This window comes from Zophobas morio, unplaced genomic scaffold, assembly GCF_036711695.1.
Source record: "Zophobas morio isolate AGI-343-1 ecotype UQ-CSIRO unplaced genomic scaffold, CSIRO_AGI_Zmor_V1 ptg000007l, whole genome shotgun sequence".
NCBI lineage: Eukaryota > Metazoa > Arthropoda > Insecta > Coleoptera > Tenebrionidae > Zophobas > Zophobas morio.
This window is the reverse complement of record NW_026972112.1, coordinates 11858380-11868293: the sequence shown is the minus strand read 5'-3', so window position 1 is coordinate 11868293 and position 9914 is coordinate 11858380.

The following is a 9914-nucleotide window of genomic DNA, read 5'->3' as shown; positions in this document are numbered from 1 at the left end:
CTTTTCAATATTATATGATTAAAAAGTAGTGGTTCGTTTTAGCCATAACATAATATTAAATCTGCGACAATGCCTCGCTTAGAAATTAATAAAATGGTCCAACTATCGTGATTCAACTGAAACAAAGCCCTCCACCGATTCATCACGCTACAATTATTTTCAATAATTTTTGCATTGGGCATTCTGCAGTCATTTTTGACGCGTCTGGCAACTGAGAGGCGTAGATGATTGACAAAGCAACAAAAGCTTGACAGGGTGACAGCTTCACAAAGCTAAGCGTTGATGTCGCTATCGGACCGACGCTTATTGCATTAGTAGCAGCTTTGTGCAATGAAATGGCGAAAAACTATCGTTAATTTTGCATATTATTACAATTCGTATTTACAAACTGCAGAATTTACACTGCAAATAATTATACATCGATTATGGCTACATTAAGCTGGTTGAATCACATTAGGTTCAAGTAATATTCATTTTATTCGGCACTGAAAAGATGAAATGAGAGTGAAGAGCATTTATGGTAAAGTGGGGTGAAAATATATAGAGAATTTAAGCAGCAGCTAATTGAGGGCACAATGCACTGTTGATGACTACACAGAAAATCGCTTAACCGCAAGTATTTGAATCCCAAGATACCACCCCTTGCAGTTACTTGACGTGTCGTTTGCATATTGCAGCAGGAAGCGGTGGTTTATAAAATTAATTTAATTATAAAATGACAATGAATAAGTAATACAAGCATAACTAGGTAATAAATATTGTTAAATTTCATCAGACACATCATAAAAAATGTTTGCAAGTGTCAGATGGTGGTATTCGTTACTTTATGCGACCCTTCCAAGAGGATTGTTTGAAAAATGACTTTTTATCGCAACTTCTAAACACTGCAATCCGTTGACACTGTTATATCTCTTCATCCATAGCAGGATTGAGGAGTTGGTGGGAGCATCTACACACCACAAGTACCAGATATCAACTAAACTTTATTCTCTCTCCCTCTACTACATTATAACCTATAGATATATATGACATCTTCCCTTTTTTAAAGAAAAAAAAATATATTTACATTATTTACACTTATAGATTCAACCTATCTGGTCTTCTGACCTTTCTACCACTCATCGTGTGACCCATCGTTCTTCTTGAATTAAGATTCTCGTCATCAGTAAAATATGCAGGTCCTGAAACAGTATTCTCTACATTTTGTTGTTCATCACTCTCACTTATTACACTATTATCAGTATTAACATTACTTGTACTAGCATTCATCTCACTAGTACCTTCGTCTATCTCAGATTCTGTATAATTACAATAACTATCTGTATAATATGGCTTTAAAAAGTACCTATTTCTACGATACATTACATTTTTACTTATATCCTTAACTAAATATGATCTTACATTAAACTTTTTTACAACATATCCTCTTACCCAAGTATTATCCTTTGTTTTTATATAAATTTTCTCATTAAGATATAAAGGTCTTAAATTTTTAACAAATCTGTCATGATAGTACTTTTGTTTGTTCTGCCTATTTTTTAACAATTGTCTTTGCTCCTTTAAATTGTAATTTATAGGTAATAATATTTTATCATGTGCTGGAATCAGTGATCTTGTTTTTCTATTGTATAGTAACTCTACCGGTGACAAAATATTATTATCTATAGGGGTGTTCCGATAGTCTAACAATGCTAGATTTATATCTGTTTTTGACTCTTGACATTTCCTAATTATATTTTTAACAGTCTGAATGGATCTTTCCACCATCCCATTACTTCGTGGGTAATTTGGGCTAGAAGTGTCATGTTGAAAATTCCATTCATGACTGAATTCCTTAAATAAACAACTAACAAACTGAGTTCCATTATCAGAAAAGAAAATTTGAGGAATCCCTAATCTACTAAATATGTTTTTTAAATGTCTAATTACAGTTTCTGATGTGATATTGCTCATCTTACATACTTCTATATATTTAGAAAAATAGTCTATGACAATCATATATTTTTCCTGCTTAAATTCATAAATATCACACCCTACTTTCTGCCACGGAAATATAGGTATGTCATGTGGAATGAGCTGTTGTTTTGGATTACTTCGTGAATACTTTTGACACATTTCACATGCCATAACTCTATTTTCAATAGCACGAATCATACCTGGCCAATATAAAGTTTGTTTCGCTTTTAAGATACATTTTGTTATCCCTAAATGACTAATGTGTATTAGATCTACCATAGATCTCCTCAAGGACACTGGTACAACTAGACGATCACCTCTATATACCAATTCGTCAAGTAACACTAATTCGGAACGTATATTAAAATACAGTTTAGAAAATGCTTTACATTCTTTTCGCGATTTAGGCCATCCATTTTTTATATACTCTGATACTATTTGTAATTCTTCATCGTTTTTTGTTTCATTTTTAAATTCACGAAGTTTCTTATCTGTACACGGAAAGTGTTGTTTTACATAGTTTACCTGAGCTTCATATTCATTATCAAATATTTGTGTTTCATCCTCTCTCATTTTAATTCTTGACAGCGCATCTGCAATATACATTTGAGTACCTGGTTTATAAACCAACTCTAAATCATACATTTGTACGTCTAATAACATACGCTGCATTCTTTTTGGACAGTCAATTAAAGGTTTTTTAAATATTTGCACAAGCGGTTTGTGATCAGTTTCTACCTTGACTTTTCTACCATAAATATATTGATGAAACTTTTTAGCCCCATATACGATTCCTAAGAGTTCCTTTTCAATCTGGGCGTAACTTTTTTGGACACTATTTAACGCTCTAGAAGCGAATGCAATTGGCTGACCTTCTTGTAGAAGAGCCGCCCCTAAACCTGATTGAGACGCATCTACAGATAATACCAGAACTTTATCCTCATCATAAAAACGTAATACTGGACTGGTTGATATTATATCTTTTAAATGTTGAAATACTTTCTGGTGTTGCCAATCCCATTTAAAAACAACATTTTTTTTTAATAGTTCTCTTAATGGTGTTGTCAGTTCAGCTACATTTGGTATAAATTTGTGAAGATAGTTTACAATACCTAAAAAGCTTTGTAATTCCTTTATATTTTCTGGTACTGGATAATTTCTTAATGCCTCCACTTTACTTTCGTCTGCTTTAATTCCCGCACTCGTTATTACATGACCTATGTACTTTACTTCATTAACTCCAAATCTACATTTTTTATAATTAAATTTGATATTGTATTTACGCGCCCTGTCTAAAACTTTTTTTAATCTTTCATCATGCTGTGCTTTAGTTTCTCCCCACACTAAAATATCATCTATGTAAATTTCTACCCCTTTTATATCCTCAAAACACTGTAATATTCTTTGTTGAAAAACCTCACTGGCACATTTTAACCCAAATGGTAATCTTCTGAAGCGGTATCTGCCAAATGGCGTATTGAAAGTACACAGTTTTGAACTAGCTTCATTTAATTGTATGTTCCAAAACCCATTGTTCGTGTCTAAAACCGAAAAGTACTTAGCATTTTTTAATTTACTTATTATATCTACATAATTTGGAATTGAAAAATGTTCTCTGAGTATGGCCTTATTTAAATCAGCCGGGTCCATACAAATTCTAAAATCGCCATCTGGTTTATTGACAATTACAAGTGAATTTACCCATTCAGTAGGACCATATTCTCTAATAACTATACCTTGTTGTTCCAATGTATCTAACTTATTTCTTAATTTACTCAAAATACCTTGAGGAAACCTCCTAGCTGCATGTACACATGGTTTTACTGTTGGATCTATATTTATGTGATACTGGCCTGGTAAGCATCCTGTGCCTATGAAAACATCTTTATGGTTTTTAATGTAATCCTCGTTTTGTGTAGTCATCACTCCACATATCATCCTAGCAATCTGTAGCTTGTCTATTGCTTCTGTACCTAAAATTGGATCAGAATTAGTTTCTACAATGAACATTTCTACATTATAAACACTATTATTGTATCTGACAGGTAAAAGTACAGATCCTCTACTTTTAAGTTTTGATCCTGAATATACTGATAATTTAGTCCCATTTCTCTTTAATTCTACATTATTAAAATATTTTTTATACAAATACCATGGTAAAATATTGGCTTCTGCACCTGTATCTACTCTAAATTTAACTTCTTTACCCATTATATCTAATTCAACGGACCAATAATTTCTTCTATCCTTTTTTGCATTGTTAATTACTGAAATAAACAACTCTTCTTCATCTTTTGTTACCCTATTTATGGGTTTATTTCTACAAAATTGAGCAAAATGGTTATATAATCCACACTTATTACATTTTTTCCCATAAGCTTTGCAATTACGCGGCAAATGCTGATAGCCACACTTATTACAATTATTTTTAGGTGTACTAAAACTACTTATCTTATTTGACTGGTTTTTCCGACGATTCATCTGTCCTTTTCTGTTCCAGTCTGCTGTATGCGCTCCATCTCTTCTATTCCACTCGGCTAGTTGTTCTCCTTGTCTGCTTTGAATGTTCTTCTTCACCATCTTCGATGCCTTTCTTGCTTGCACTTCCATTATCTCTTGATTTTCTATTTCTTTTCCTCCTCTCGATGTTGTAGCTGTGCACAAAACTTCCAACTGCGTTTTAGTTATTTCCGCCGACTTACAGATTCCAATGGCTTTGGTCAAATCGAGGTTTTTTGCCCGTAACAGGCGTTCTTTAACGGTCAGATCAGTGATAGCCTGCACTAACCTATCTCTGATTAAACTGTCGTTCAATGTTGAGAAGTTGCACGTGGAACATAACTTCTTGAGACATGTTATGTATTCGTCGACAGTTTCACCTGCTTTCATCTCTCTTGAAAAAAATACATATCTCTCGTATGTCTCATTTTTTGCATCCACAAAATATTCTTCAAACTTTTCCACTACTTTGGAGTACTTCTTTGAATCAGCATTTTCTTGAAATGAAAAGGTATTATACACTTTCAGAGCTTTATCACCAATTTGATTTAATAAGAGAGCACACTTTAATTCTTCAGATTCGCTGTCTTTCTTCGCTGCCATTAAATATAATTTAAACTTTTGCAGAAAAAATCTCCATTCTTCCGCTAAGTTGTCTTGAAACTTCATTTCACCTGGTATTTACTTGATCCATCTTCTTAAATCTGTCTCTTTCACAATCACGAACGTTCAACTAACTAACAACTTTTTCCGACTTTCTAACGACTTTTTTCCGGCTTTTTAACGACATCCTACCGACTGCGCCATGTTATATCTCTTCATCCATAGCAGGATTGAGGAGTTGGTGGGAGCATCTACACACCACAAGTACCAGATATCAACTAAACTTTATTCTCTCTCCCTCTACTACATTATAACCTATAGATATATATGACAGACACTAAACTAAAATCGATTGTTTTGTTTACTACCGTGTATGTTTTGCAGAGTTGATTGTTTAAATTTAAAAAGTATACCTGCTTAGGTTTAAGAAGATGACTATAGTTTTCCCAAATATATTCTGGAATCTGGAACTTATGCCGTAAGAGTTTCTGAGATAGTCAGGTCGGGTTAGGTTAATGCAATAATACCTATTTATTGAAATAAGGGGTGTTCAATTGAAAAAGTTATCAAACGTTAATTTTATTATAGGAAAAAGTGAAGTTATTTTTTCAGACATACTTCACAATGTTTAAAAAATTGAAGACCAACTTGAAGACTTTTTCAATTCAGCGCCCGAAATGTAGCAGTTGTATTTTAAACATAAAAAATGTGCATATCTATACCTATATTAATCGATTTACTTATTTAAGAGTAAACTTGGTCGGTTCTATAGATCTATATAATTATTATCAGATGAAGTTTTCAAGTTACAATATAAATAATGATTTTACCCAAGATATTCCACAACCATATCTAAAGCACAGATTTGTTTCAGTAGGATAATTAGAAAACTGTTATAAAATTTGTACATTTTGCAATCAAGGAAGGAATTCCATATGGATTAAATACTTCATTGTACATATTGTCCTTTTGATCATAGTACCTACTAGAAATGGTGACACGTCAGCAACACAGTTCAAAAATGGTTTATTGTATCGCTTGTGGAATATGAAAACTGTTCACAATATTTTAAATAAATCTTCGAAATAAACTAACTTAATTTTTACCAAGTAGTTAATTAGTTCCGCGAATTGGTATTTTCATCAAGTATGTAATGAGGCATGTATTTTTTTAAACTAACCAATTACTGAGACAACGGTAAAAACACGATCAAACACAGCCACGAATTTTTTAAAGTTGGTTTTTGATCGTTGCATTTTCAACTTAGATTTTCAAATTGACGATAAACTGAGAAGACAAAAATTCTATCGAAGATAAAATCTTCAAAAATTGAATGAACAGTTACAATTTTGTCAATACAACAAAACTCTACATTTTTAATATATTCACATACAAAATCTTGAAGAATGTGTAGAGTACTTTTCGAAAACTCTTCTAAAATTGTTCTTACAAATCTCCTTATTAATTGTCAATCATTCAGGCTATATTTTAGATTACTTTTAGACTGTGAGTACTTTGAAATTTAGGAGTTCAATTTCACTTACAATAATGATAAAAATAAATATCCAAAAGAGGAAAAAATTTAAAACAATTACAACATGAACAGATTAAGATCCCTAGCTTCCAAAATGCTGTAAAACGCATGATTTGGTATACACTTTTTGGGAATTTTTTTTAAGCATAATTGTAAATAAGTAATTATATGTATACTGTTTTTGAAAGTGATAGAGACTTACAATATGGTGAAATTTCAAAAAGAAAAATTAAATTTTGAAGAGCTATATCTTCTGCATTTGAACAAAAAGTTAATTATTTTTTTCTCTGTTCCATAAATGGTCCTGACCAACTCGTCATAGAGGTGGTGCGCCATTCTTTCAACCCTGTATTTTTACCAATGCCCACAACTACAAAATATGCGTACAAAACGCAAGAAATCATCATTTAACGTAAGTAAAGCATGGTTTACGTGACTGCTGGAAACTCCCGCAATAATTCTAATTGTGTTTTTAACTTTTTAACAACTTAAATGAGAATGGGACTTTGCAAAGGAGGTAATGATCAGAGTACTACGACCCACACAATTTTTAACTCGTCTTGTTAAATAACATTGTCAGGACAACATCTGAGAAAATTTTACTACTTGAAAAGACAATTTTAATCCGTCATCTAGCATAGTTTATCACGATTCAGTCTCTGTAGAATCTCGGTGAACGATTTCTTGATTTGTTGATTGCGTTTCATGCATGAAGTTCACAAAAATTGTCGAACAGGATGGTGTCGTCGGCGAATTGTACATGCTTAATCTGAGTTATATACTAGATGAAATGGTTTATATAAATTATAATATCATAATTAGTGATAAGTAAGTAATTAGTAATTATCGGTTGGTATTATTTGGACTGTTGTCGTTGGCGCAATTTTTTTTTTTTAAGAAACAAGTGTTACAATATAACCATTTTACCCAATAAAACAGAATGTGGAACACAAGGCTCAAATGTGACCGTATGTCATTGCGAGATAGATGCACGTTTTCGCAAATTAAGCAATTGTACGAAAAGTTATTAAAATTCTTGTATGAAACAGCAGTGTGTGAGCAACTTTAATACTTGCTGATTCTACATCATACGTTAGCTAACTAGTCCTATAACGTACAACAATACCATTATTATTTATACGAGTATTCGGTCTGAAAAGGGGGCAATTTGAACTCGCGCATACGATCAATTTGCATAGGAAATTAACTTAATAGTATATTATTAAGCCATAAACACTACGGAACCACACAACTGACATTGTTCCGTTGCCTTCAGCACAAAGCACCATTTAATATTTAACGTGTTTACTTAAAGACGTTTCTTACCTACCTGTTTAGGGTTAGTCACTTATAAACTAACAACTGAGAAGACATACACTTCTCAAAGCATAACATATGTCCCAAAAATATTAATATTTTGTATGTTTTTTGTAAACAAATTTTTCACAATTGTAAAAGCAATGAAATTTCAGAACATTTTTTTACATTTTTAAGTTTACTGACTTTAAATTAAAGAATATTTGCACGTAAAGCACTCAATAAATTAGTTATTAACTGTGTTAGAATTAACATAAATTTTTGTCTCTTACCTAAGAAACAGTGACAATCTGTGTTTCTCAGCAAAAGACACTAAAAGCGTATATAATCGTAAGTAAGACTACAACGGTAAATATAACGAAATGACAGTGGTAAAATATTTATTTTTTTATTTAAACAAAGTTTTACCAAGGGATTTTTGATTGGTAATTTTTAAAATACTTCTCACCGTTCATTCTAAATACGAAAATACGAGAGTTAAATAGGCATTTGAATTTCCCCACAAAAATATAGGTACGTATGAAGCGATATGAAGCTACTAAAATTAGTGTAATAGAAAGTCATAGTGGTAGTAATTATTGTGCAATGTTTATAACTGAAATATTAGAGTTTAATCTGATTATTCCATTATTAATAAATATGACCACCCAGTTAAATCCATTTATCTACATATATGCCCAAAGACCATTTCATGGGACTGGACTTTGTTCATGAATCATTTTTTAAACAGAAAACTACAGATTGTATTTTATTTTTGTTCATGGTTATATGGTTTGTTTATTTGCATTGATTTAACTGTTTTGTTTTAAATCACAATTGTTGTTTATGTTATTCTTTAAAATCAGCGAATATATTGTAGTGACAGGATCAATATCATTAATATACTTATATACCTACAAAAAAATTGATAAACAAAGAAAGTCACCAGCTAGTACTGTGGTTGTATTTATTTCTGACGTGGATGAGAAGTTCTTCCAATCTCGTAAAAATTATCGACAAGATCAATAATACGCGCAAAATATGTACATATTTATTATGTTTTAATCTTGTTGTAAAGTAGTTATTGCTTCAAGAGTAACTTTTACACAAGAGTTTTAGATGTCAATTTTGAAAAATTACGTAGCATTTCTGACAAGAATACCGGCTCCACCACGTCCAAGTCTAAAAATAATTCTAATTAGCAAAATTTAGTTCGAAAAGATATTGATATTGTTACGATGACCGGTGAATAAAATCTGGGTGGGTAAAACTCAACAATTTATTTCTTAGTAACTCAAACTTACACGACTAATTACAGAGCGATTACATGCAGAATAGTTTCGACTGGAATGGATTTGCCTATACTCTACTTCTCCCATTGTCTGAACTTCACTTGGTGGAGACTGACTTGTTGCCTCTATTTAAACCCATACATAAACTTCTAGATGGTCCGCGATCGAGGTTTTTCTGGAATACCCATCGCAACTTCCGCTTCCAGGCTTTTCTTTAACGAACGTTGCTCGGCCGCCGTCTCCGACAATGAGTCACCCATCATCGCCGCACCTACTAGAAAACCCATAGGCGCCGTACCGGGGCGGCGTATGAGTTTATTTCGTAACAATATAAAAGACAAACAAGTATTTATTTCCAATTTATCAAATCAAATGGATATGTTTCACTTACAAAAAAGTTGGTATATATCAGACTGTTATGAAACTGTATTGTTGGTTGCGTTTTAAATTTTTAGGCGTGGAGTTTCTCGGAAATAACTTTGTTTAAGCTAATGCATGACAGCATGGTGAAAAAATAAAACGTTCACATAACAACATTTTTATAATAAATTGTTTCTTTGTGCAACTGAAAGCCATGTGTCTAAGCCGCCTATGGTGTGATATTATTTATTTTAAAATATAAAATAGTTTCTTCTAATTACAATTTTCGTTTAATCATTCGTTAGATCAACAAAAATCACAAAACGCAATGAAATTCCACTTAATTTAGTGTTTAAAGTCTCCGCTAGACTAGG